General features: G+C 43.8%; 1 protein-coding gene across 1 annotated transcript in view; it reads right to left on the reverse strand.

The window, feature by feature from the left end:
- AGPAT4 (1-acylglycerol-3-phosphate O-acyltransferase 4) overlaps positions 1-13,263 on the reverse strand; it is an 80,720-nt gene extending 67,457 nt beyond the window's left edge. Inside the window, exon 1 of the mRNA XM_065632680.1 lies at positions 13,185-13,263. The gene's annotated coding sequence lies outside the window, so the exon portion shown is untranslated. The remainder of the gene's footprint in view (positions 1-13,184) is intronic.
- Between the last annotated feature and the right edge of the window lie 13,062 nt (positions 13,264-26,325).

Consider the following 26,325-nt stretch of genomic DNA (forward strand, 5'->3'; position numbering starts at 1 on the left):
ACACCTCTCTTCCAGCAGAGGTTGCTGCCAATTAACAATGCTATTTCATACTTAAAAGTCTGTAACAGTTTTGAGACTATAACTAGTGATCCCATAAAAAACACAACTGTTCGCACTTTCACAGAAAGCACAAGAATGAAGAAAAGAACTGTCACGCACCTTATCCAAAGCTTAGGTAGTAAACAGAGTTCTTGGATGGTGGAAAGCAATGTGGTACCTATCTGACAGCATCTAGACAAAGTTAATATTGTCTATACTTACAAATAGAGGCAAGACAGCACTATACTCGGTTATTTTCTAAACAGCAATGTTTCAAGCCTATGCAAAGGTTTTTACTTGTGTCTACTCTTTGGTAAAGTCCTTACATGCTTTGCTGCAAGTTAAGAACAACCAAGCAGATGATGATGATGACGATGCCAATTTTTGCATTTTCTCATCTAAACCAGAGTCTTGGATGAATGAGTTACAAAGACCAAGACTATGAAACCATGCTTAGGTCAGATTACAGCACTTTCAGTAGTGCCTCTAAGTAAATTTCAGTGCCATCAGAACAGCACAGATAGCAGCTCTGTATTTCATTTTAGAGTCCATTCTAACAGTGCTTCTGTATATGAAATATATATGCAAGGCCTCTTTCGGTCAGCAAGTATCGAAAGTTAACAAAAGTAAGGTTGTGCCCATGTATGTATTTGCCTTCAAGGAGAATATATCTGTACATACCACACAAAAAACCCCTCTCAAGTGTGAAAGATGAATTATCCATCTATTTGCCTCATGCTTAATTAGGGTTTGCATCACTTCTCACCCTCCCCAAAGGTAACTACTAGAGCACTACCTCTTGTGTTGGGTTTACATTGCAAAGTTTTGGTACAAGGGGGGCCTGCAGGGATGGCATCTGTGAGAAGACACCAGGAGCTCCCCCCCACCTCAAGACAGAGCCAGTTCCAGCCAGCTCCAGAAGGGACTTGCTGCCGGCCAAGGTTGAACCCATCAGTGACGCTGGTGGCACCTCTGTGATAACATATTTAAGAAAACAGAAAAATGCTGCACAGCAGCTGTGAGTGAGGAGTGACAAAAACGTGACAGAAACAGCCCTGCAGACATCAAGGTCAGTGAAGGCAGGGAGGATGTGCTCCAGGCACTGGAGCAAATATTCTCGCGCAGTCTGTGGTGAAGACCATCATGATGAAGATATCCACTCTGCAGCTTGTGGAAGACCCTGTGATATAGCAGGTGCCCTGAGGGAAGCTGCAGCCCACAGAGAAAGCCCACTCAGGAGCAGGTTTTCTGGCAGGAACCGCAGCCCGTGAGGGACCTGGGCTGGAGCAGTCTATTCCTGAAGGACCATACCCTGTGGGAGGGACGCACACTGGAGCAGGGGAACATCATGAGAACAAAGGAGCAGCAGAGAAGAACTGTTATGGACTGACTGCAACCCTTTTCCTCATCCCCCTGCAGCATTCAGGGTGCAGCAGGGGTGAGAGGTAGAAGAGCCTGGAGTCAAGTTAAGCCTAGGAAGAAGGAGGGACTTGGGGAGAAGGTGGTTTTAGTTTTGTCTCTGTTTTTCTCTGCCCTACTCTTGCTATCAATTGGCAATAAATTAAATTAATCTTCCCCAAGTGGAGCCTGTTTTGGCCATGATGGTAACTGGTGAGTGATCACCCTGTCCTTACCTAAACCCATGAGCTTTTTCATCTTATTTTCTTCCCCTGTTGTGCCGAGGAAGGGGAGTGAGGGAGCAGTTAGATGTGCACCTGGCAGCCAGCCAAGGTCAACTCACCACACCTTCAGAAAAGCCCCAAATCAGGGAAGAATTTGAGCATATCTTAAGTCCTTCCCTCAAAGTTAAGGGAATTTAAGAACATTTTTGTTTTCCTGAGAGTCATGCATTCCTGACTGCATATTTTCTAACACACACCACTACAAAAGAGAGGTCAGTCAGTTTGGCTGTTTCAAAGAATGAAGAATGAATATCATCTACCAGCAAGTTTCAGGATTTCCAATTTATAGACTTGCTATAAAACTGAATTTTTATTTATTTTCCATTGAGCACAGAAATAATTAGCATAACAGGATAAACTGAAGAAATGAAAGTAACTCAAGAGTTTTTGAAACGGTTATCGTATAATAATACTTTCACCTTCCCCTTTTTTATTTTCTTCCTGCTCCAATCTAATGTAGATTAGAGCAAGACAGCTGCCCAAGTTCCAGTGAAAAGCAGTTTAGTCTTGCTCCCGGACTCCAGGAGCACAAAATATTCAGGGAAGAAGGAGCTGACAAGGAAGCCATAGGGAGCTGGGCTTAAACACACAGCAATACAGAACTGGAGGTGCAGTATTTAGGGACCACAGAGCTTGATGCCAACGGAGGCGTTTATTTGATGAGGGTAAACCCTTCAAAGTTAAGCACTTCTGTTCCAAGCTCCTGCAGAGATCCTCAAAAAAATATGTCAGAGAGAAGTACAGCAGTTACCTCAGGTAAAGAACATCAAGGTCACAAAAACAGCTGTGGAAGGCAAGTTGCTTCTTTCCAGTATGCCAAGTGTTGCTCTTCAACTGTTTCCCACCGAAATTTCTGTATTTTAATGCATTCTTAGATATATATGTATTTCTCCAAAGCACAATTATCTGCAATTGGCTTGGCAAACTAAAAGAAAGAGCTGCATTAAGATATTTAAGACCTGGAGGAGTCTATCAGAGTTCAGCTCCAGAGTTCAGTTCTGGGGACCACAGAGTCTCTCTGTTTCCTCTTTTACTATATCTAGGTCCATTAATCTAACATGTTATTTGTGCTGCCAACAAGGGCAACAGCAAGAGAGCAGGACTAAACAACAAGCAAAAGTTTAAAAGAAAGAATACCTACGACCTAAGCAGGATGTGGGCTATGCTGTCACACAAATATTAGCAACCTGGATAGTTCCTCAAAAAAAAAACCAAACTCTAGGACAAGCAACTATTTCTAATGTGCTTATAGACAATTTAATATTTGCTCTCATAAGCAACATTAATGGCTTAATCAAAGGTAACCCGGCCCACACATTAATGTAATCTGGCACCCTCCTCTATAAAAAACCACCCCTCTAAATACTTTTCTACAAGTCACTTCAGTGGATGATCTAGCTTGCTGCAGAAGTACAGGTGGATTACCAAATAACAGGGTCTGAATGTCTGCAACAAATTAAACCTCAAATATAAATATACATATGGATGGATGGATGCTTTTGTGCTTATGATACATGAATTTGTGTTCAGAACAGTCATGGACGATTTGAAGCAACTGTACACTTGAGGTAGAGAGATCAGAGTCTGTCTAGTTAAGCCATTAGTCTGTGAGAAATCTCAATAGTGAGATCCACACCATCGCTCCTGTGCATGGGAAATTAACACATGAAAAACTACAGAGGCAGCAGCATCAGCACAGCAGGATGCTGCCACCTGCGTCATGGTGTTTACCCAGCATCAAGGGCACACAGCACTACGGTTGATCATCTCCACACTGGGCAATTCAGGAACAGATCCAACACAGGAGCAGCTATGGAATTCTCAGTGGTTATTATAAAAATATTTTTTTAAGAGCCCAATGAAAGGGGGTGGGGGGAGGGAAGTAGACAAAGGATCATTCCAGAGCTGGTATAAAACCAGGGTTGCTTTTGCCCTTTTTTTTTTTTTTAAATTGTAGGGACCCCTAACATTCTCTTTATATGATATAAGCTTTGGAAAGGAGGTCTCTCCTACAAAGACTCGTGGTTTATGCTTGCTAAACACTGATCACTCTTATCTTGTTTAAAAGAACATTAAAATACATTCACACCAACACAAAGGGTCAGCCCAAGGTCCAGGAACTACCTATACTCTCAACAACCAAAATACTTCCCCCACATCCAAACCAGCTTTAGGCATGAGGCAACAAAGAAACATGGATCACATGTTTAGTTTAAAGCTTTAAATATTTTATTCTCCTATTCTCACCCACAATGAGTTAGTTACAAAGTTAGACTACAGAAGCATCATCTCTTCACTCCAGTTCTGCAACAGACAGCTTTCCACACCAGCAACACATGTAACCAGACCTATCCAGGCAGAGAAGTTTCACAGCCACTCAGCAGACTTGGTAGCGTGAGCAAGTTCATTTTGACATACAAGATCAAACCCTTTATGGATAGAATTAGAAAACTGTGGAGTTTTGTCAATTCTTTCCTGGATTTATCCATCCCCTTTCATGTGAAAAGCTCTAGCCGCTTAGAAGATGCTATTGAAGTAAGTCTGGGAAGATCTGTCTTGCTGCCCCTGTCTTACACAGAAGGAAATCGGAACATCACTGTTAGAGAGCTTGAGACAGTCACATGGCAAATCTATGGCAGAGCCAACCCCAGAACCACTTGTCAACTCCCCAGGCTCCAGCTTTCAACACAAAAAGGTACTTCTCATCCTCCTTTATTTGCCTTCTGGCCCATGCTCAAGTTTCCCTTGCAACACCTTCTGACAGGCCACATTTAGAGAGAAGAAAACAGATCAGACACATCCTACAAGGACGTTCAGTGGCAGCAGATGATAAAAGAGGTATAAATGCAGGAGATGGTTCAAACCAGGATGTATGTGCTGATCTTGTGAATTCCACTTTCCCTTCCTTTCTCCATTCCTCAAGAAATGAAAACCAAGTATCCAGCAACTTGGATGGTGCTGCACTATAAACTAGAAGTTACAACTTTAGTACCAGAACCAACAGTATTGTGTGCACATGCACACAAATGTACATCGCTTTCATTATTCCTAAGAAGGAATTAAAGGCATTGCTAGATGCTTCAAGGACAACAATCAGAAGATAGAAGTTACCACACTGGGAAAAGGATAATTTTCTTTCCTCAGTATGCTCTCATAAAATAACCTCTTTACATTTTCTGGAATTGTGATTTACATTTTAGTAATTTTGCACAGCCTCTTTAAGCCTTTTCCTAGAAGTCTAATTCCTAACTTGAGTGGTTTTGTTGGGTTTTGCACTTGCAGATAGAAAGCCTAGAAAGACCTTGGTCTCCCTGATAACAGCTAAGATATCAGTAAGTTCTCACTTTCTTTTCCTACCAAATCCCAAACACTGCAAAGTTACTAGAAGAAAAACATTAACTCTATCTCAGGGAAGAAGCAGTGTTATCTCATTATTCTTTTACTAAACCCAGCCCAAAAAGCATGACAACTCCGAAAAATAAAAGTTTCTAACTGTATGAAGAAAATGAACTTGATTTCAAACCATCACACCCCCCCTAAGAAACAGTGTAAATACTTCTAACACGGTGTCTCTCCCCGAGCAGCAGTACGGGCTGCTAGAGACAACCATGTCTCCCACCCAGCAGCTCTGAGCCCTGTTGATGACACTGGCACAGGCACAGTGGGGACATGGGACAGGCTGCGGACACCACTCTTCCCAATCACAGGGGTATTAGGGAGCAGTGCTGACCTCATCTGTGGGGGGATCCAAAAGCTTCCAGTACAAATCACAAGATGTTGTTACCAGTGCTGGAAATGAAAAGTGCCATCCACCTGATTACAACTCCAAGTGAGCTGTCAGTATTTTTGATTTTCTATGACAGTAGACTGCCTCCTTCAGCTAATCCATTTGCATATTTTTAATTAATATGAAATAACATTCATTAGTATGCTCCTTGAATACTAAGAAAATGTTAAACAGAAAAAGATTTGCATGACTTTTTTTAACCTCCAAGTATTAATTTAATTTGCCTGTATTCTATCATATTACACTGTACAGTATGAAGTAGCTGAATTTCTCCTTTATGAAAATCACATCTCAAATTTGGAAATGACAATGCATACACAAAATGTAGCCACACCAAGATAGGGATATGCAGGATATTAACATTTATTAATTATTTTCTAATGCTTCTTTCCACAGAAAATAGTTTAACTGAAGAATGAATGTGGCAGGGAAGCTTCCAGATTTATTATTCAAAGCAAAAGAACTGCCTTACAGAGGTAACACCCAATACTTAAAAAAACATACGTCTTACAGCTGAGATGTGGTTGGCATGGTTCCAAAAAATACGATGCCAGCTTCAGTAAAAGGCTCAGCTGCACCCACACACAAAACAATCAGACATCCGGGTGTAAGGTAAAAACCCAAATAAACACGGTGACTGCTTTCCCCACATTTCAGCGGCCCCATTCCACATCAGTTTTCACTTACCTCTGCCTCTAAGACACGAGTGTTCAGAACTGTTTTACTACACCATGAACTCAGAATACTTTCAGCTTCCTCATTCTTCCCTATCATCAGTCCCCTAACAGCCTGATTTGATCACTTCAGAGAATAAAAGCCTTTATCACAGGCACCGGATTTTTCATTTTGGACCCGATTCCAATCTGTTGAAACCAAAATAAATCTCTCAACAAGTTTCAGTAGTCCTTCTTGTTTGGAAAACATTACCCCTCAAAAACAGCCAAATGTGATATAACTAATCAAAGAACTTGTATTCCTAGAGACAGTGCTTGATCCCACAGCACTTACCTTACTGGACTGCAACTGTGCAGATGTTACAGTTCCTAAATATGCTGGTAAGAATCCAGCAAGATTTTTTTATAAATTTTGCACTAGATTAAGCATCAACACCTACCTGGATTTTCTACCGCATCTCTCCACAACTTCAGGTGCCTAAATCCTTTTGAAAGCCTGGCTTTGAACATTTGTCCTGCTAACTTGAAACAAATTTGAGACAGTTTTACAAGGCTTAAATTCAAAATAAAGCTTTTCTCTGTCTCCATCTTCAGTGAAATGCAATAGTTCTGCACACTCTCAGAAGTACAGGCATAGACACATAGAAACCGGACAGTGGCACACTGAAAGCTCAATAAATGTAGGAATAGCACTTTCCTAGTTATCTTCCTGCTTAATTATAACCCTATTGCCCCCTACCACTATTGGACAATAGGAATGCACAGTTTCTTTCAATTACTTCGATCCTCTAACTACTTGTTTTACATTTTAGGGAGGAAATTCGTGCTGCCAAAGCTCAATTAGAATTGAAGCTAGCCAATACTGTGAAGGACAATAAAAAAGGCTTTTTTAAATACATTAATGGCAAAAGGCAAGCTAGAAATAACATTGGCCCATTAATTGATGAGCATGGTCACCTTATTAACAGAGACATAGACAAAGCTGAGACGTTTAATGCTTTATTCACCTTGGTCTTCAACACTGATGATGGACTTGGGGGCCCCCATAACCCTGGACTGGAAAAGTGTGGCTGCAAGAATGATAAATTCCCAATCAATCCGGAACTTGTAAGGGATCTGCTACTCCAGCTAGATCCCTACACGTTCATGAGGCCTGATGGGATTCATCCAAGGGTGCTTAAAGAGCTGGCTGACATCATAGTGAGACCTCTCCCCATGATTTTTCAATGCTCCTGGGAATCTGGAGAGGTCCCAGATGACTGGAAGCTGGCAAATGTTGTCCCAATCTACAAGAAGGGCAACAGGGAAGACCCTGACAACTACAGGCCTGTAAGTCTCACTTCTGTGCCTGGTGAAATCACAGAGAAGATTGTTCTGGGAGCTATTGAAAAACATCTGAACAACAATGCAGTCATTGGTCCTGGCCAGCATGGGTTCATGAGGGGAAAGTCTTGCCTGACCAACTTAATTTCGTTCTACGACAAGGTTATCCACCTACCTGACCAAGGGAAGCCTGTTGATGTGATCTTTTTGGATTTCAGTAAAGCCTTCGATACTGTCTCTCACAGTATCCTCCTGGACAAGATGTCCAGCATACAGCTGGGTAAACGCAAAATGCAGTGAGTGAGCAATTGGCTGACAGGCTGGGCTCAAAGGGTTCTAGTAAATGGGGTTACGTCGGGCTGGTGACCAGTCACTACCGGGGTTCTGCAGGGATCCATCTTAGGGCCAGCACTCTTCAATGTCTTTATAAATGACTTGGACTCAGGACTTGAGGGACTGCTTAGCAAGTTCGCAGATGACACAAAATTGGGAGGAGTTGTTGACACTCTCAAGGGCAGAGAGACCCTGCAGAGGGATCTGGACAAATTGGAGAACTGGGCGATCACCAACCATGTGAAGTTCAACAACAGCAAGTGCCGGATTTTGCACCTGAAACACAGCAACCCTGACTGTACATACAGACGGAGGACGAGATGCTGGAAAGCAACTCTGTGGAGAGGGATCTGGGCGTTCTGGTCAATGGCAAGTTGAACATGAGCCAGCAGTGTGCCCTGGCAGCCGAGAGGGCCACCTGCGTCCTGGGGTGCATCAAGTACAGCATTGCCAGCCAGGGAGGTGATTGTCCCGCTCTGCTCTGCACTGGTGCGGCCTCACCTGGAGCACTGTGTGCAGGTCTGGGCACCACAAGATTAAAAAAAGATAATAAACTACTGGAGAGTGTCCAGAAGAGGGCTATGAAGCTGGCGCAGGGTTTGGAGAGGAAGCTGTATGAGGAGCAGCTAAAGTCACTTGGCTTGCTCAGTCTGGAGGAGACTACAGGGAGACCTCATTGCAGCTACAGCTTCCTCACAAGAGGAGGAGAAAGGGCAGGCACCGAATTCTTCTCTTTAGTGACCAATGACAGAACCCGAGGGAATGGCAGGAAGATGTGCCAGGGGAGGTTTAGATTGGACATTAGGAAAAGGTTCTTCACCCAGAGGGTGGTGGGGCACTGGAACAGGTTCCCCAAGGAAGAGGCCACGGCCCCAAGCCTGACAGTGTTCAAGAAGAGACTGAACAATGCTCTCAGACACATGGTGTGAACTGTGAGGTTGTCATATGCAGGGACAGGAGTTGGACTCTATGACCCTTGTGGGTCTCTTCCAACTCAGGACATTCTATGATTTGTTAATTGTGGGAAGATAGTGGTATCGCTTCTCTCTACCATCTGCATATTTGCTAACACTTATGCTACTGCATTGTTTTATGGTAACTTTCACTAATACCAGATCAAACACAAAACTAAATAAAATTTAAACAAACAAACAAACCCCATGTAAATGTCTGTGCAAGTTTCAGCACTGTCTGAAGATATCCTCAGAACCATAAAATAAACTGAAGCCTTGTTATTACTTGACAAAGCACCTATGACTCGAAGGGGGAAAACCTCATAGATTATTCAAATGCAGGTATAGGCTGCTGCAGACAGAATGCTTCCAGACCTTCCAGAAGTGCAAAGCAGCATCTATAGTAACGGTATTTTCCAAAGTGCTGGAAAACATGGCAAGAAGCAGCAAACTGTGCTGTTTAAAGACAAAGATAACATGGAAACAGGGGAAGAAGCAGGACACAGTTTAACTTTCACACAGCAGTTGTCACTTGAAATAGATTAAAAATCATGTGCCATTTCTACACATAGATTTCCCCAAAATATGTTCTTCTCCTGTCTTTATGGCAGGTTTTAAATCAGGTCTTCCCCTTTTTCTGACAGGTAAAAAAACTTGCATTATCTGCCAACTGAATGTGCATATGCAAAACTTTTCATTCACCTGGATCCTGCTGGGAAAATGTGACTGAAATTTAACTTTGTTGATCAAATTAAAAGCAAATCCAGTACACATCAGAAATTTTTCAGACATTAATAAACAGTCACACATGCACATAAAATCACTGTGCTTGACTGTCTGCAGCTCTTACCCCTCTGGCAAGTAAACCCTCTCTCAGTGACCTTTACCTCTGACTTCTTTCCAGCCTAGAACTGGTTAATTGTCTTTCCCTGTTCCCGTTAGTTATGCTATAGCAGAAACCTCAAGTGAGATCAGCCCTTCTGCAAGCAGTAAGCAGAAAACAACTTCAGTGTTAAGCTCTTTGTGGCAGAATTTAACAAGACAAAAGGGCTGAAGGTGAAAATGGATGCATAGAAGTAAAAAGGCTCGATGTTCAGAATGAAGAGCAGACCACTAGCAGGCCCATAACCCAGCACCCCCCAACTGTGGGCTCACTACAGTTAGTAGACTGCTCTGTCCACTTCCTAACATATGGTTTATGTACCTTTTCAGGAAATCCATTACAGGCCATCATCTTTTACTCACGTTATCAAAAAGGGGTCTTTACAGCATCTTCATCCCTGCCACAACACATGGTTATTCCCATTCATGTCCATTTCCTCTTTCCCTGACCTTACCTTGACCCTACCACATCTCTACTGCCAGGCACTGGAGGAGGACAGGGGAAAAGCGTGAAAACGAAGTGAGTCAGCAGTTTCTGAGCAGCACACCAGCATTAGTCAGAGGTGATGAGGGTACTCACCACGTAGTCAGATGTGAATGAGCTTTAGACCATCAAACAACAGACTGGCAGCAAACTTTCCCAAATGCCTGAAACTGAATCACTGGGGAAAGCCACCCTGCAGACAAAGCACTTGGGGAAAAAAATACACTCAGCTGTCGCATACCAGCACCACAACGCAACAGAGCATAGAGGGTACTGCCCTCAGTCACATGTCCAGTTTCCTTACAAAAAAAGCTATTCCGCACAGCTAAATCAAACACACCTGACGGGACAGTTGACTCGACTCATGTAAGGTTTTCTCTAAGGAGGGAGGCCCACAGCTGCAAAAGCTTTCGCTGACTAAAGCACATGCACTGCACACTATGATGTATTGTTGCCGTCTTGTTCATCTACTTCCTCATCAGGACATCAACAGCAGTAGTAGCGATGCAATTACTCAGGGATGTGTTCTTCTATGTCACACAGGGGACATTTGGCTTTTTAAAATTTAAGACCAAATTACTAATACAAAGTTTTAAGGGCCACAGGTGCATGTTTACGACATAGGAATAGTATCTCGCTAACCTCAGCACAGCTATGACAGTCTCTTCCCATGTTGAAGAGATTTCAAGGGACATTATTCCCAGTCTTTACCTTCCAGCAATAAAATCAGAGTATACAACAAAAAACAATAAGCCACTTCTTTTTAGCAGGGCAGAGCACACTCACAGGATTCTCATCCACCACCTGCAAGAGAACCCTTCTCCTACAGAGTAGCTCTTCTCTGTTAGGGTACAGTAAGTACAATACACTGTAAGTGAAGTACAAGCATCACTCCAGGAAGGCATGCCTCACTCCATAAACACTGCTTCAGGGCCTCTGGATTTTGGTTGGATCAGTGCCTGTAGATTTTGGCTGGACAGAGCAAGACTTACTGAAAAACCAACCTCCCCAATAAATTGACACCTACTGGGTTTCAAGAAACAAATACCATGCTCTGGGCACAGCATTCTCTGTTCCATGACTCTGGGCGAGCACTGACCTCTCTGTGCGGTTTCTCCACTCCTAAAATATAATACTTACAGCTTCTTGTGAAGCACGTACTAAAATCTGTTATTTAAATGCTTGCCAACAACATAACCAAACTTTGCTTAAGAGCAACCTTTATCCATCAGCAGCTTACAACACTTCCTCTGTCCATTGAAGGCTTTCTGATATATTCTTCCACATGAATCCTGGCTGTCTTCCATAAATCACACTTAAAGTTTCATTTTTAGATACTGCTTATTGAGGTATTGTTATGCAAAACATTAATAGGAAAGAGCAAAGCTATGCATAATATTTACAGAAATTCCTAAAATGAATCACAATATATTTTAAACAACAGTATTTGGGAAAACACAGCATTAGACCAGATATAAAAAGCTAGAGAAAGCTGCTGGTCAGTAAATGGCAGAAAACATTTACAGCACATCAACTATTCTAGCAATCCATGCAGATAGCCTTTATACAGAGGTAGTCCTGGCATTCTATCAACAGACCTCTGTATATTTACAGTAATCTTGTCATTCACATAAGAAGTCAGAGAAGAAAGAAGGCTGCAAATTTCCGCTGAAGCTGTTCCACAATAATTTCTCTACTCCGCCAGCTTTTAATTCTTTTGCAACTCACTCTTAGCATGAAGTGATTATCGGCATAAGCAGAGGCTACAATCACCTAGTACGACTTCCTGGGCTGGACCCATCACTGTTTTTAAATAAATGCTTGGGGTTTGGGGGTGGTTTTTTTGAGAGAGAGTTTCTTGCATCCTTCCACCTCTTGTAAAGTATTTTCAGTTTTCATGTAGCAGCAAGGTTGCTCTCTCCCACACGAGCACCTGCATAAGGTACATCATTCATAGATGTTTGCACATGGTCTTGAAACACAGCCCTTGGAAATGCACAACAAAGATAACGACCAGAAGTCTTCGTGCGACATTGTTCAAATAGACTCTTTTCTTGGTTGTCTTTTCAGCCACAGAGTGAGTGCCCACTTGTTGAAAGAAATGCTACAAGGGATTACTTATTAGTTAAACAATACACCCCTTGGAGTTTTCCCTGCACCACACGGTATCAGTCGACACACCTTATGCCAGTCTGTGGCCATTATTTAATTCGGTTTAAATGTCTTTATGAGGAGACCCTGGCAGATGAAAGGCAGAGCTCCTACAGCACGTGAACACATCACCAGGCAGGCAGACCTGCCCCTCACCTCCGCCCAGCTCACGGACTTGCAGGTACCACGGTAAAACCAGCCACCGCCGTGCACTCGCACGTCCCCTCCGAGCCCCCACCCCCGCGACGAGGACACGCTACGCCCCCTCGCCATGGAGAAGCGCCTTCGGGGAGGAGGCAGCAAACAGGCGATCGCACCCGCTCGTTTCCACGGCAACCGCCCTGCCCCCGCCGGCCCCGCCGCTGCGAGAGGGGAAAACCAAAAGTGGATGCGGCCGCCACGACCGCCAGGCAGCGACCCGCGCCCGCCGGGGGAGGGGGGCCCAGCGGGGCAAGGCCGTCACAGCTCCGCCGTTTCCACGGAAACCCCGGCGCGGGCCGCGCTCGCCACACAAAGGGGGCCCGCGGGCGGGCAGGAAAATTCTCGGCGGCCACGGGAAAAACGGCGCGACGGGGCCGGGCGGCGGGGGAGACCCGGCGCGGCGGCGAATAAATCAGGGAACTTGTGTCCGCAGCCCGCCTCCCGCCCCTCGCCTCGCCCGCCCGCCCCGCCGGCGGCGGCAGCCGCCGGCCCCTCTTCTCGCCGCTATGGCACGCCGGGGGGCGGTTATTTTAGGGAGGGGACTGGGGAGGGGGGGGGTGTTCGGGGGAGATTTTTTTTTTTTTTTTTTTTCCTCCAAATGGGGCACCACGCCGGCTGGAGAAGGGCGGCCCCACACCTGAGGAGCTCGCTGGCCGCCAGGGAAAGAGCACGTACCTGGCGCCGCCGGGCCTTGGCATGCGTGCCGCGCTGAGGCGCCGGGAGCGGGCGGGCGGCGGGGCGGCAGCCGAGCCGCACCAACTGCCACTAGTTTGCACGCGTCGGGAGGCGGCCGGCTCGGGCGGGGCCGCCAGGCTCCACCCGCCGGGCGGCTCCGGGAAGAAAAGGGCGCCCCTCGCCTTCCCTCTCTGCCGCCGCCATGTCACTTCCTCCGGGGTAGTGGGAGGGGGCGACCCCTTCCCCGCAGCGGCCTCGCCTGCCCCTCGGGGCGCCGCATGGCGGGCGCCGGAGCGCGGGGGGGGCTGCGCTACGGGCCCCGGCGCCGCGCGGCTGCTGAGGAGGGCGGCTGAGCCGGCTGGGAGGAGGGAGCCGGAGCCGGAGCCGGGGGAAGCGGCAGCCCCGGGGAAAGGGGCGCAGGGCAGCCCCGTCCCGTGAGGGCTGCCGGCGGCTGGGCTGACTGCTCGTCATCCCCTAGCCGGGGCGAACCTGGGGTGAAGATGGAGGGGGCGGGCTGGGCGGTGGCCGTACGGATGCCGCAAGCTGTCGCGGGGTGAAGGGCACCTGTGAGTATCTGCCACTTCAAGTAGAAATTGGAGAACAGAATACCGGCTCCTCGGCCTGGGTGCTGTGGAGAAAAGCAAATGGAGATGGCAGTCATCCAAGTACCCTGACACACAGTGTTCACCGTATGTGAAAACGCAAACGTTTGCTGTCAGGCTCTGACTGAGGAGTGAAAAGCAGCTTGCGTGAATAGAGAATAGCAAGAACCGAGTCTATTAAACACCAGAAGCATCAGGAGGTGATAATGCCTGGGATGACACGTCACTGGGACAGCGCTGTCAGCTCTGCAGGGTGTGCGGCTGCACCGGGGCTGGCGGGCTCCCGAGGCCGGGGTCTGGTGGGGGAGGCCCGTTACACCCACATAGCATCACTCTTTACACTGAATGTAAGTTTTGTTTACTTTTTTAAAGGTACTTGAAGCAAAAGTTGTACTACGCATTAAACAGGGGCAAAACGAGGACATAAGCAAGACTTCCCAGACTAGTCACTAGAGGACATGCTCTAGGGAGCAGAGGGGACTGTTCTGACTACAACATTTGGGAAGGACAAGAAGCTACAACTCAGGGAGCAGCAAGAGCAAGGCTGCTGCTCAAGGGAGGACAAGCCTGGAGCTTAGGGTGACCATAGCACAGGCAGTATCCTCACCAACCAGAGCACAGCCCCACTTCAGCTGAACAGAGCAGTTATAGCACAGTGCAGGGTCCATGAACAGTCCTAGACAAGATGAAGCAATGAATCAGGTGTGAAGTTTGTAGAGGGAATCCAGTCAGGAGCAGCACGAGATAGGGCAACAGCTCAAAAGAGGAGTACAACAAAATTCCATCCAGGAAACAAGGCAGCAGACCAAGCTGAAAGCACATCCATCAACCCAATAGCTCAAGCAGGGGCTGAAGGCCCAGACCTGGGCTTAAATGGAGCCCTGGTCCATTGGCAGAGTGTGTGGGTGGGGGTCCCAGGTGAGGCTGATTGGGGCCATTAAGATCTCATGGTGCCATCAGGGTCCTGACAGGTTGCTGCTGATGGATTATGTGAGTGTACTGTTCAGGTTGAGATTTGGCAACTTTCCTTCCATTTGGTAATGAAGGAGTTAAATCCAGCTCACTGACAACTTCACTATGATGGTCTAACTGCTGGACTGGCACGTGGATAGAGATTGGTAAAGGGTATTTCTCCAGCCACACTTTAAAAGACTGGCCTTATGGCTGCATTTTAAAAAAGGGACGCTTCCAGGCAGAGGGAGAAGACTTGAAATCCCTGAACAAGGTATTTACTTCTGCAGAGTGTCTGAGTTTGTAGCACAGCTATGTCCTAAGCATCCCCTACTACCTACTATAAGCAGCTTTGTGTACTAGACTTACAGATTTTTGCGATATTATTCCAAGACATCTTGCTCATTGTCTAGGTGTTACCCTGAGAGCCAAGCATCCAAAAGTCAGGCACTCTGATGCTGAGTGTGGTAGTGACTCAATATCTTTTACTTATCTGGCCTTGAGACCAAACACTCCACAGCTGGTTATTTGTATGTTCCCCATTTTCTGGGAAGCCATAATAAAAATCTGGCTTCTTGCTTCCATTAGTGTTAAGCTGCAGCTGAATATAATAGGATTTATAGATGCTTTACACCTGAGAAAACTCTCCAGTGGAGAGAGAAATCCTAGTTTTGATGCAGTATATCTATTTCTCAAAAGTTTAACCAGAAAATGTCAATAATAAAACCCTCTTATTTTAATTGGGGGTTAAAAGGTAAATATATTAATTTTATGAAGCTGTTAGATTCTGTGGTAAAGACTAAGACTGGAAATCCCATAGCAAAAAAAAATGCTTCTGTATTAAGAACAAGGCTTGTGAGGTCCCCACTGTGTATTTTTTTTAGGTGCTATGAACAAGGAGAATAAAAAGGAATCAGATTATCATTCTCTTTCCTTAAACTCTACCCTCCAGAGCACTCAATAAAGTATATTCAGATTTGTACAGCTAATTAAAAAAAAAGAACACACACACCATATGGCCAAGAGCAGCTAAATTAGGTTTCTTCAGGTCTCAATTTTGGCATTTTCTTGTTCCGAGTGCTTGGGTTTGCAGCCTCAATGAAGTTCTTTCCTTGCTGCTTGTGGGTGTGCAAATGCCTGATTTCATTGGGCAAGACTCAAGTTAGGAACTTAGACCAGGCAATGACTTATACCAGCTATCCAAGGGCCATTTGTCACTGTGTGTGAAATGGATGACTTTCAATGCATTTTCCTATAAGAAAAACAAAACTACAATAGCAACAACAACAGCAACACCATCACCACCACCAAAAAAAAAAAAAAAAAAAGGAAAACCTCAAAACCTCAGGCTCCTGCTAGGTGCTCCAATCAGTATGGAACCCAGGGGTACCTCTCATGGCTGAAGTGAAATTAACTGCTTGCTGGTTCTAACAGCTGGACCCCAACCCTGCTATTCACATGCACTTTTAAGTGCCTTATGAATTTGATTTCACAAATTTAATTGCAGACAGAAGCTTGTCTTTTCTGGTAAGTTCTGTGGATCTAGCAATGCTGGCCTAGAGAAAGAGACAGTACCCTTAACGTTGATGCTGCCAGACTGATACGGTGGATATTACCTAGGGATACACTATGATACGCTGTCATGAGCAGGTGGACTCAAGAAGCCCAGTTTGTTTGCTCTTGCTGCATGACTTATGGTCAGATTCTCTAATATCTAATAAGGTCCATATTATAAAAAGATATATTCCCTGCATTTAAAAGCATTCAAAATGTTCTTCTTCTGTGTAGGTTGTGTATAATAAAGGCTAAACTGCAGGCTGTCCTTCCATGCAGGCAATAAAAGGAAGTCTGTCCTGTACTTGGCTTATCCGTCTTTATGAAATCTGTGGGAAAGTATTGTGTCTGAGATCTCTGCTGCTCTTTTGGGCTTGATTAAAATCACCTAACAAGTTCAGGAATTTTTTAAAGGATTGATGCGTATAGCATGACTGCACAATTTGTTTCCTTTAGGAAACCAGATGAAAATATGTGTCCACAGGTTAATATATGCTAACTATTTAAATATGGAAACCAAGAGTGAAAGGTACTGATACAATGCATTGCTGTAATGACAGAAGTCTTAATATGGATGCAGGTTTATCAGTTTACATATGCAATTGGGGGGGGGGGCGGGGAGCGGGGCGTGAAAATCACACACTCATAGCCTGTGTAACTGGCTTTCTGGGTAGGTTTTTCTAGTGCAGACTAAGCCTAACTGTGACACCTGTCAGCTTCTCCTGTACCTCAGCTATAAAGTGGATCCTCTGTTTTCATACAGAAAACGCCACTTCCCTGCACAGAAGACACACAGTACCCACAAATGGAAACATCCTGTTAAAACTAAACCCTGGGGCCACAGTTAGAATAGACACATTCTTTAATTGAGTGCGCATTAGCAAAAGAGCTGAGCAAGATGCATTACAGGAATTTAAGCTCCAGACTGTCCAATTTGACCCTTTACGAAGTCTAGTATATACAGAAAGAATACTGGCTGAGATGCAGGAAAAACATATTTCTTTAACATGTTTCTTCTTTCATCATACTTCATTTTCTGCAACAAGTCCATAGCTACTAATCAATTATGTTGCTTTTTCCATTTTTAAAGAATACCATTCCTTTAATAAATACCAAGGATCATACCATATAAAATGTTTTCCAAATTACTCTTTGCAGAATTAGACCAAATATTTTCACATCTACTGATATCCACAAAATAAGCACTCCTTACACACGTGCAAATATTATTTCCACAACTGTTTTAAGTATTCAACTTGAGCCTACCTATGAGAAGAAGGGCCTTTGTTTCTCTCTACACACTATCTAATACAAAATGCCATAGATTTGATTTCCGTGTTTTCTTAAAGCTTGATTAAAATGAAGACTTCTGCATGAACCACTTCGGGCCCAAACTTGGTGGCTCAAGTGACTGGCTTTAGAGATACTTGTACATGCAAATGATAGAGCAGACATTTTACACCCACACACTCACCCATCTCCCATGGCAGGAGGAAATCTTGCAGCCCAGATCAAACACACTTCAGAGAGTTAGAAAATGATGAGGGCATCAATGGCACCTTGGAAAGACAGAGGTGCTGTGTGAGCTGGCACAGGCAGGACACAGGAACAACCACAAAACCACAGATGAAATGCAAAGAGTAAATTTATTTTGGTTACCTTAGGTTATCCCTGAAGCAGTACCTGGGCAGAGGCACACAGGTGGTGACACTGGCACTGCGGAACTGGGTCCTTGCTGGTGAGTTACTGAACCTGCTGTTTTCACCTGTATTTCAGGGATTCACACAGGTGCAGTTTTCCACTGTGCTTTGATCTTTCCCATAGCAGGGCAGGAACCTCAAGCAGCTTTGCTAGGGTGCCTCTGAGTTTATCGCAGGCCTATGTTATCTAAACGCAGAGGTCTACTTGTCCAACACACAAGACTAAATAAAAATTAGTATGATATATGTGTTTTTCTACACTGCAGCTGCAAGTCACTTGAACATGTTTACAATCCTCCTCACCAATCTTCCCTTATTTCCCCACAGATACCAAAATCTGTTACTGTCACGGTCATGGGGTGTGGGGGTATGTGTGTGGGGGTGAAATTCCTCTAAGATCTTAGAGGAAAGATCACTTTGGAGCTGCAAAGGTAAGTGCTGTTTAGAGAGTACTCAGGAAAACTGGTACTCTTCCAGAAGCAGAGATGAGAGACTGTAGAACAAAATCTTGGTCTGAACAACTTGGAAGCTGGAGTAGCTCAGACCTTGTAATAATAACTGCTGCTTATGCATAACTGTTTACATCAAGTTTACCGAGGAAGAGGCACATTGGCTGCTCTCCAGGTCTTCAAGGGTAATACCTAATCTACATATATAGTTACACAGACATTAACAGTCAGAAACAACTCCACACAACCATTCTTTTTGCATGTACATGTACATTTGCTCACCTAGAAGAGGAAATAATTATTTCAGTATAATGAGGACAACACTGCTTTATGTTGCAATAATGAGTAGAGATGTGCTGTGTGAGCCTGCCATTGTGAACTTTTACAAACTTAACAGAAAATGGCAAGAAGCAGTAGGCAAAATACCCATTCTTACACATTGCTCACCAAAGAACATGTTGCCTGCTGCAGCTCCTCTCACCAACCCTGCACCGTACTATCCATACTGGAAATACGCGACAGAACACAACTCTTGTCTTGATCAGCTGTTGCAGTCTCTACCCAGTGTTCTCTTATGCACTGCTTTTGTAAAGACTGCTTTATCTGAAGGGAGCATCAAGGAGCCGTCTATTCCCCAAGAAAATTATGGGATAAACACTGGTTAGGTGGTAGGAAATATCCACTAACAGCAGACTTTATGTGGATGGTGGATATATTTTTTTAAAATTTCTGTGCAGTCTGATGTATTTGAAGAACAGAAGTGTGTAAAATTTTATTCTGTATACTTTAGTGGAGCCCACTAATTGTTCATAAAGACCACACACTTTAGAGACATCCTGAGAAGTGTTGTTCTTGAAGACTCAAGGGTAGAAATTTAGTAGTACACCTTACAGACTAAGATACTCAGCATGAGCAAATTTGACCCCTCAAACATGGAGAAAACTGTCATTCTGTACTGTTGCTTTCTTTCTTAAAATGAGCCAGTGGCTGATGAAATAGATTTTTAAATTAAAAGGCATTAGCTAAAAGCTAATTGGGTAAAAGCTGAATACTTACAGTTCTTGTAAATGTCTATTATGCACATTAAGGAATGAAAAAAATTGGGACAACATCTTTGATACTAAATTGCAGAAACAGATTGCGTAAGACATGATAACAGGGAATACAGAGACAAACAGCATTAGAAGCTCAGGACTCAGACAAAAGGAGTGGAAGAGTCAGATAAGATTTTGTACTGGTTTTGCCTTGGGCTGCCAAATACCAGTGATACCACTGAAAAAAATACAGTACGCTATAGATTTAGACTGCCTTACCCCATTAAATAGAGCAAATCTGTGTCCTGAGTGAAAAGCATACAGGACGCTACTTTTCTTCTGATTTCTTCTTTCTTCTTTCTCCCCCACTGAAACCGTGGTCTTGGGAACCTATATATTTCCAGTGTCACAGAAGACAGGTCTCCTGCCTTGACCCCTTCATTCTTAATTTTCTATTATTTGTCCTGATCTTGCTCCCAGTGGTATTTCATTGATTTCAGTGGATGCAGACACAGCTCCAGAACTGGCAATTGCATAAGGATGCTGTATTAAGAAAAATACTGAGATCCAGAGGAAAGAAAAATAATTCCTCAATATAAAGCTCTTAAGTGAGCATGAAAACCTTAAAACAGGAATGTTTTCACATAAAATAGCTGGAAATCTCCTTAAGAAATCTGATCATTGCTCAGCAACCATTGCTCAAAAAAAGAAAAGGATCTAGGAAACGAAAAGCAGACTGGACACTTATGAGAAAAACGACAGAGTAGTTCTCAGAAGCCCAGGCCTCACAGTGCTTAGGCTATTTCAAACAACATAGTGCTCATAAGACAGGCCGTAAAGAAAATGAAACATTCAAAGAGGGATGTTATACTTTCTGAAGTTAAAATGCCTCAATGTCAAAGATTTTCTGGGTGCCTTGCTGGCATCTACTAATTATAGATCTTTGAATCCTTAACTGTAGTATTTTGTATGGTTTGGTTCTGGTTCTGTACCATGCCCTGCTGTCCTGCAGCCTGTGCATGGGGCAAAGCTTAAAAGGATTTGCCAGAGACGTAAAAAACCCATGTAATCCAGGGATGCCTTTTGATAGGTGCAAACTAAGAGACTGCCACACCTTTTGCCTTTCCAAAACAGTGCCAGCCACTGTGCCATGGCAGAACCTCTCCATAACTGCTTCCAGACACAAAATATCAGGCCATTTCTGTAAGAGCTTGCTTTTGCCTCCAGCTGCCCCCATGTGTTGTCTGTATTCTTGTCCCTCTCAGCCCTAAGTGTGGTCTCCAGCAGGAATCACAGCAACCCCCAGCACTGGTTCAGTATAAGGGCCCTGATTCTCTTTGTACACCAGAAATCAGCGCTTCCATCTTTGCTTCATGGCACCAGCTGCTCCATTATATCTTCCTCCCTTCTGTTCTTTGATTCCGTGAAAAGCTTGGGGCCTAAAGGATAGCTAGGGGTGTGGAGCTAGTCAGCAGTCTGAATTCAGCAGAGATGGTGGTGAATCAAAGGCTGTTTATTCAGATGACTCCTTTGTGGCCTATGTGAAATTGCAATTGTGAATTTGCAATTGCAATCCACTTCGTTTGGAAAAAAAATCACTGCAATTGGTAGTAATTAGCAACCTCTTACAAATCACTGGCAGGCTGTCCTGAAACCAATCCTCAAGTTCCTTGGGCATTGCATTGCCTGAGACTGCTGGGTCCCTTGTCACCAATTCAATACTGAGGCAAAGGCCCTGCTCCAAATATCTCTCCAGTAGGAAAATGTGCTAAGTGACCTCATGGCTAAATGCCCAAATGGCTCGGCCAGAAGCTGGGTAATTCTCCCACTCAGCCCTGGGGGAACAAACCTCCTAAACCTGGCCACCTAAACCTGGTACTAAGGCAGTGCCTTAGAACAGTTGCTAGGGCAGACCTCCTCAGAAGGCTACCTGCTTCACAAATGTGTCTCAAAACACCCAGGACCATGTGTCAGGTGAGTGTCACAACCACAAGTTGAGATAATCCCTCATGAAAACAGTTATATACAGTACAGTACACAGAATGGACTGCTTTCTGAGAAAGACCGACTCTATAGCCCAGCATCCAAATTGGTTTGACTAGGCATGCATTTGTATTAGAAGGTGTAAAGATATCAACAATGCAGTTTTATAGAAAATGCAGTAGGTAATACAGAAGTACCAAATGTGAGTGCAGTATGTCAGACATTTTTTTGTGTGATGTGTTAAAAGTTGATTTGGTCAAAAGACCTGGATTGCTGTTAAGAGACAGCTCATGCTCTGCAGAGAATCTTCAATGTGATCCTGCTAACTATCATTCATCACAGGACTTCAGGTGCTGCTGAGCTCAAGCCATCAATGTTAATTAAAAAAAAAGGCTTGTACACACACACAGCCTGGTGGGCCCATGTCCTCACCAGCTCCTCAAGCTGTGAGTTCAACCCCAGCTGTTGGATGTAGCTAAAGGTTTAGCACACCAATTCTCAGAGTGATTTGACAGTATTTTATTTGTATGCTCACTTCCAATGTAGCAGTATGCTATTAATCCAACAAACCCCACTGATTCATATTTTTTTTCAATCTGAATAACAGAGCTAATGTCATTTCCTACTAACCAGTTCTCAGATGACTAACAACTGCTAAACCAGGAAACTCTGTCAATCAGCCACCTGGCAATTCAGCCACAAGACAGTCTACACAAGCACTCTGAATCTACGGCTTTTCACACCTTCTTTGAACCACGGGTGTCCCAAGTATTATCAATACTCCTAACAAAGCCTGTTGCCCCCCAGGCGTGGTAGCCATAATGGCAGCATGAATCAGAATTGGCTACACTGACTGCAGTAAATCCACAGCACTGAGCAATCCCATTTCATTAATAGCAGCATCTCATCACCAGCTGCTCCTTGGAGACAGATGGCTGCAGCTGACTCCCACAGCACTGCTGTCTCTTGCCACCCCCAATGAGTTGTAGCATTTGAGACATCAGTGAGTTTGTCTGAGTTTGTTTATATACTGGAAATGTGTCTTCCATCCTGTTGTCTTCTTTTCCTGTCTCTTTTTCTTCATAAGGGGAATCACAAAGTATTAAAAAAAAAAGCAGTGTTTATTTCAATACAGATAATAGAACTGCAAAACCCATGGCTGAAAATTCTCCACCTCACACTAGCACTGTTACAAGACATATATCAGGCAGCCAGAGGGAAAACTTTCTACCTGGCAGATATGAAATGCTATTTTCTCTCTTAATTCAAATACCTTATTTAGGCAAAGAAATGAACTCTGAAAAAAAATGCTATACATTGGCACTGGTCAGATGATTGCAATCCTAATTGGATGCTCCCTCCTGCACCAAGTTGTGCCAAGAGGACTTTCCCAAAATTCACTCAAAATTAATAAAGCTTCTATGAAGTCAAGGGGGTTTGGCAGTGCTCAGTTTAGTGCAACATGAGGATCTTAACAGCCAGTGTTACATTCACTTGGACTTTCTTACAATGCCCTGTGTGTGCAGAAGTCTTCATCATGTGAGAAAACAAGTGAGGTTTGCACAACCCTGTGGTGAAGACTTCTTCAAGGAGTGGTGTGCTCCAGCCAACAGCCAAAAGAGATTTCTGGGCTTCTGTTCTGGATCACCATATATTGTAGCTGGAAGGGTCCAGCTGCCTTTATAGCATTTTGGGGATTTTATCATCAAGTTTCAGCTCTTAATGGAATAGGGCCTTGTGGGAATACGATGGGTATAACTTGCCCTCTGTTGCTCTGTTCCTAGAGCTCGCAAGAGGGGGTGGGAGGGAGGAAATATCAGCCACCGGGGTTGTGTCACCTTAAGGGCATGAACAGTCTTCTTTTGCTGAAATGCTATACAATATGAAGCACAATAAGGCTTTGTAAGAACTGCTAAAATATTACTAGTAATATTCCACAGCTAAATGGAGGCAACAAGTGACAGGCTTGGGCAGCAGAAGTTGATTTAATTTATTGATAAATTATTTTATTATAAATATCTTTAGGAATCTAAAAGCCATTTCTGAATTAGGAGATGAAGGCAAATAGACAATATGCATCTTCCCACAAGAAAGTATTTCTTGAAAAACTTCTTTCCCAAAATTTTTCACTTAAAAGCAATTAGATTTTGTTCCTTTTTCTCTTTTAGCTTCGTATATCCTAAAATTGTGCCTAGAAGCTGGTTATTAAGAACGTATTTTTGGAAGCATGGCCTTCAGTACTTTTAAAGTAATTTAAAGTAGCTTACTTCATACTGGATTCTAGCAGCAAATGGGAGCTAGCAGAGTAATGGCAGAAGGAGTGGGTCAGCAGAGAGCAAGTGCTCATGGGGGAAAACGCAGTAAGCTAAAACTCCCCTTACTTCAAATATCAGCACTAATGATCACCTCGCACTATGGTGTCAGGCACTCAAGCTGATAAAAATAGAGTTATTAAGAAGATCCTTAAATGTTTGTGAACCAGTTGATTGCATTGTCTTAATTAGACAAGAGTTGAATTCCTTAGTGTTGCATTTGTCTCACCACCCGAGTGGCTGCAAATCACTTTGGAGAAGGCTGTGGCAGCCCTTTTTGGGGTGCTGTGGGAATGGGATGGACCTGCAGTTCCGTAGAGAGGAAGCTGTGCCCTGACCTGACATGCATCTGGTGAGTGTAGATCATGGGGAAACTTGCCTTCTGCTGGCTGAATATCTATCAGGGTATGAACTATGAACAGGTATAACTGGTTAACTGGTGTAAACCTGGTGTAGCTCCATGAGTTTCCATGACACTAGGTACAGGTTTACACTAGAGGAGACTGTGGCCCTTTAACTGCCCCTTACCAACGTAGCTAAAGGGCTTTTTAGCAGACAGGCTCTGGCAAATCTTACAAGGGCACTTTCAGATGCTATTGGTCTCCTAGCTGTCCTTCCTACCCTGTTGGGTTATTGATCTTGTAGAAAACAAAGGAGCAACATGTGCCTGTGTCTTAACTGCTCCAAGGCATAGCTCAAGTTTTCAACAAAATCACCCCTGAAGGTGAACTGCTCAGTGCTAACTGCTCATTGGAACAAGGCAAGTAACAGAAGAAGGGCCAGGCACACAGACGGGCACAGTAGCGTCTTCAGCCACTGCAGCAGTATTCTTCAGAGGGCATTTTCCAAAGTCCTCACTGACGTAGGATCTATGCAGAAAGATAGGGAAGGTACAGTGACTTCCCACAGTTAGCTCTATTAAGGAGAGAGGAGAGCGCACAGATGTGCGACAGATATGGAAATGAGTCTGAGTAGCGAAATGTGGCTACAGCATGAAATTTCAAACTTCGTAGAGGTGTTTTAATGCACTGGTTCAGTTCAGATTTATATACTACACACACACATAAACAGCCAAAGGTATGTTGTGAAGTTGACCACTCAGAGATGGAAACACCAAAATAAAAGTGGCCTGTGCAAATTTACTGCCTCCTCTGTGGCTCTTCAGATGTTACGTAGGTTTCAGTTTACATGGCTGCCCAGTTCTTTTTCCACAGACCCCTTCCCATATGCAAAGACCCAGTAGTCCACATTTAATGAGAAGTTATTCAAAATTATTTTATCTTCTTTGTTCAATGTGCGTGGCAGCAATGCAAGCTAATATTTATTGTGTGTTGTTTAAACCCTCATGGGCATTTTTAATGGTACTGGCTGTTATAGTGTCCAAGTCTATTTTCACAACTTGTCTGTGAAGTGAGGCCACAGGCATGAGTCTGATCCTGCCATCTTTACCCTAAGTGGTGAGTAACTTCCTTCATGATTACTGGTGCTGCTCTTCAGAAAAAGGAAAGAAAATTCAGGCCTGATTTACAGTCGGCGTATTCGTGCTGCTTCTAAATGCCTCACACTAGAAGGGTGTGTGGGAACATGATAGTCATCATGTGGTATGAGTTAGGTTCTCACACGACAGATGTAGAATGAACTTGATATCAAGTTCAAAGAGGAGGAATCTGAATTGTCAAAGAGAGAGGCATGTGTTGTTAAGTCCAAATTTTGTTCTGCAAATGCAGTTTTCCCATTGCCTTATGTACAGTTTCTGGTCACATAAATCCTCATGTGCAGCCTTTTTCAGTCGTAACGCACGGCGCTCCTGGCTGGCAGAGGACAAAGTGTGCAGAGGCAGCCTGAAACAGCAGCAGAGGAAAAAGGATGAAATTGTTTGATCATCCTACTTAACAACTTCCTCTGTACTACAATACAGGACATTTGATAACCCAGTCGTTTGTGTGTACAGGGTCAAAACACTGTCCCTTAGATATAGTAGCTGCTATTGTAATTAATGAAAACTACAGAGTCAGGATATAAGAGATTGTAATAGCAAAAGGGAAAAGCATGCCTAATACTTTCCTTTATAGCAAAGCTCTTCCAATGGCATACAACTCTAGAAGATGTTCAGCTTTCAAATTGAAATTTCCTACCACCGCGCATTCTTCAAGATTCAGTTCTTGGTGAAATTACAAGTGCTTGCTTTGTGTAAGATAATAAGAAACTAAAGCTGAAGTAAAAGCACCTATTTGGGTTTGCTTTGGGTTTTTTTGTGTTTGTTTGTTTGCTTGTTTTGTTGGTTGGTATTTATTTATCTATCTATTTATTTATTTTTGTTTTGGTTTTTTTTTGGGGGGGGGTTGGCTATTAAATGAGAAATATTGAATAATATTTGGAGCAATTGTTGTTCCTCAGCAGTTTACTACAGAAGGACATATTTTGTTGTGGAATAATTCTGCCAGAGAGTTCTGCACGTACACATCAATGCATTTTGGTCAAGGCCAGACAAGTCATCGGAGGCGGGTCAGGATGCATATGCCAGTGTTCCCGATGTGTTTATAATCAAGTTCCTTT

Source organism: Caloenas nicobarica, chromosome 3, assembly GCF_036013445.1.
Source record: "Caloenas nicobarica isolate bCalNic1 chromosome 3, bCalNic1.hap1, whole genome shotgun sequence".
NCBI lineage: Eukaryota > Metazoa > Chordata > Aves > Columbiformes > Columbidae > Caloenas > Caloenas nicobarica.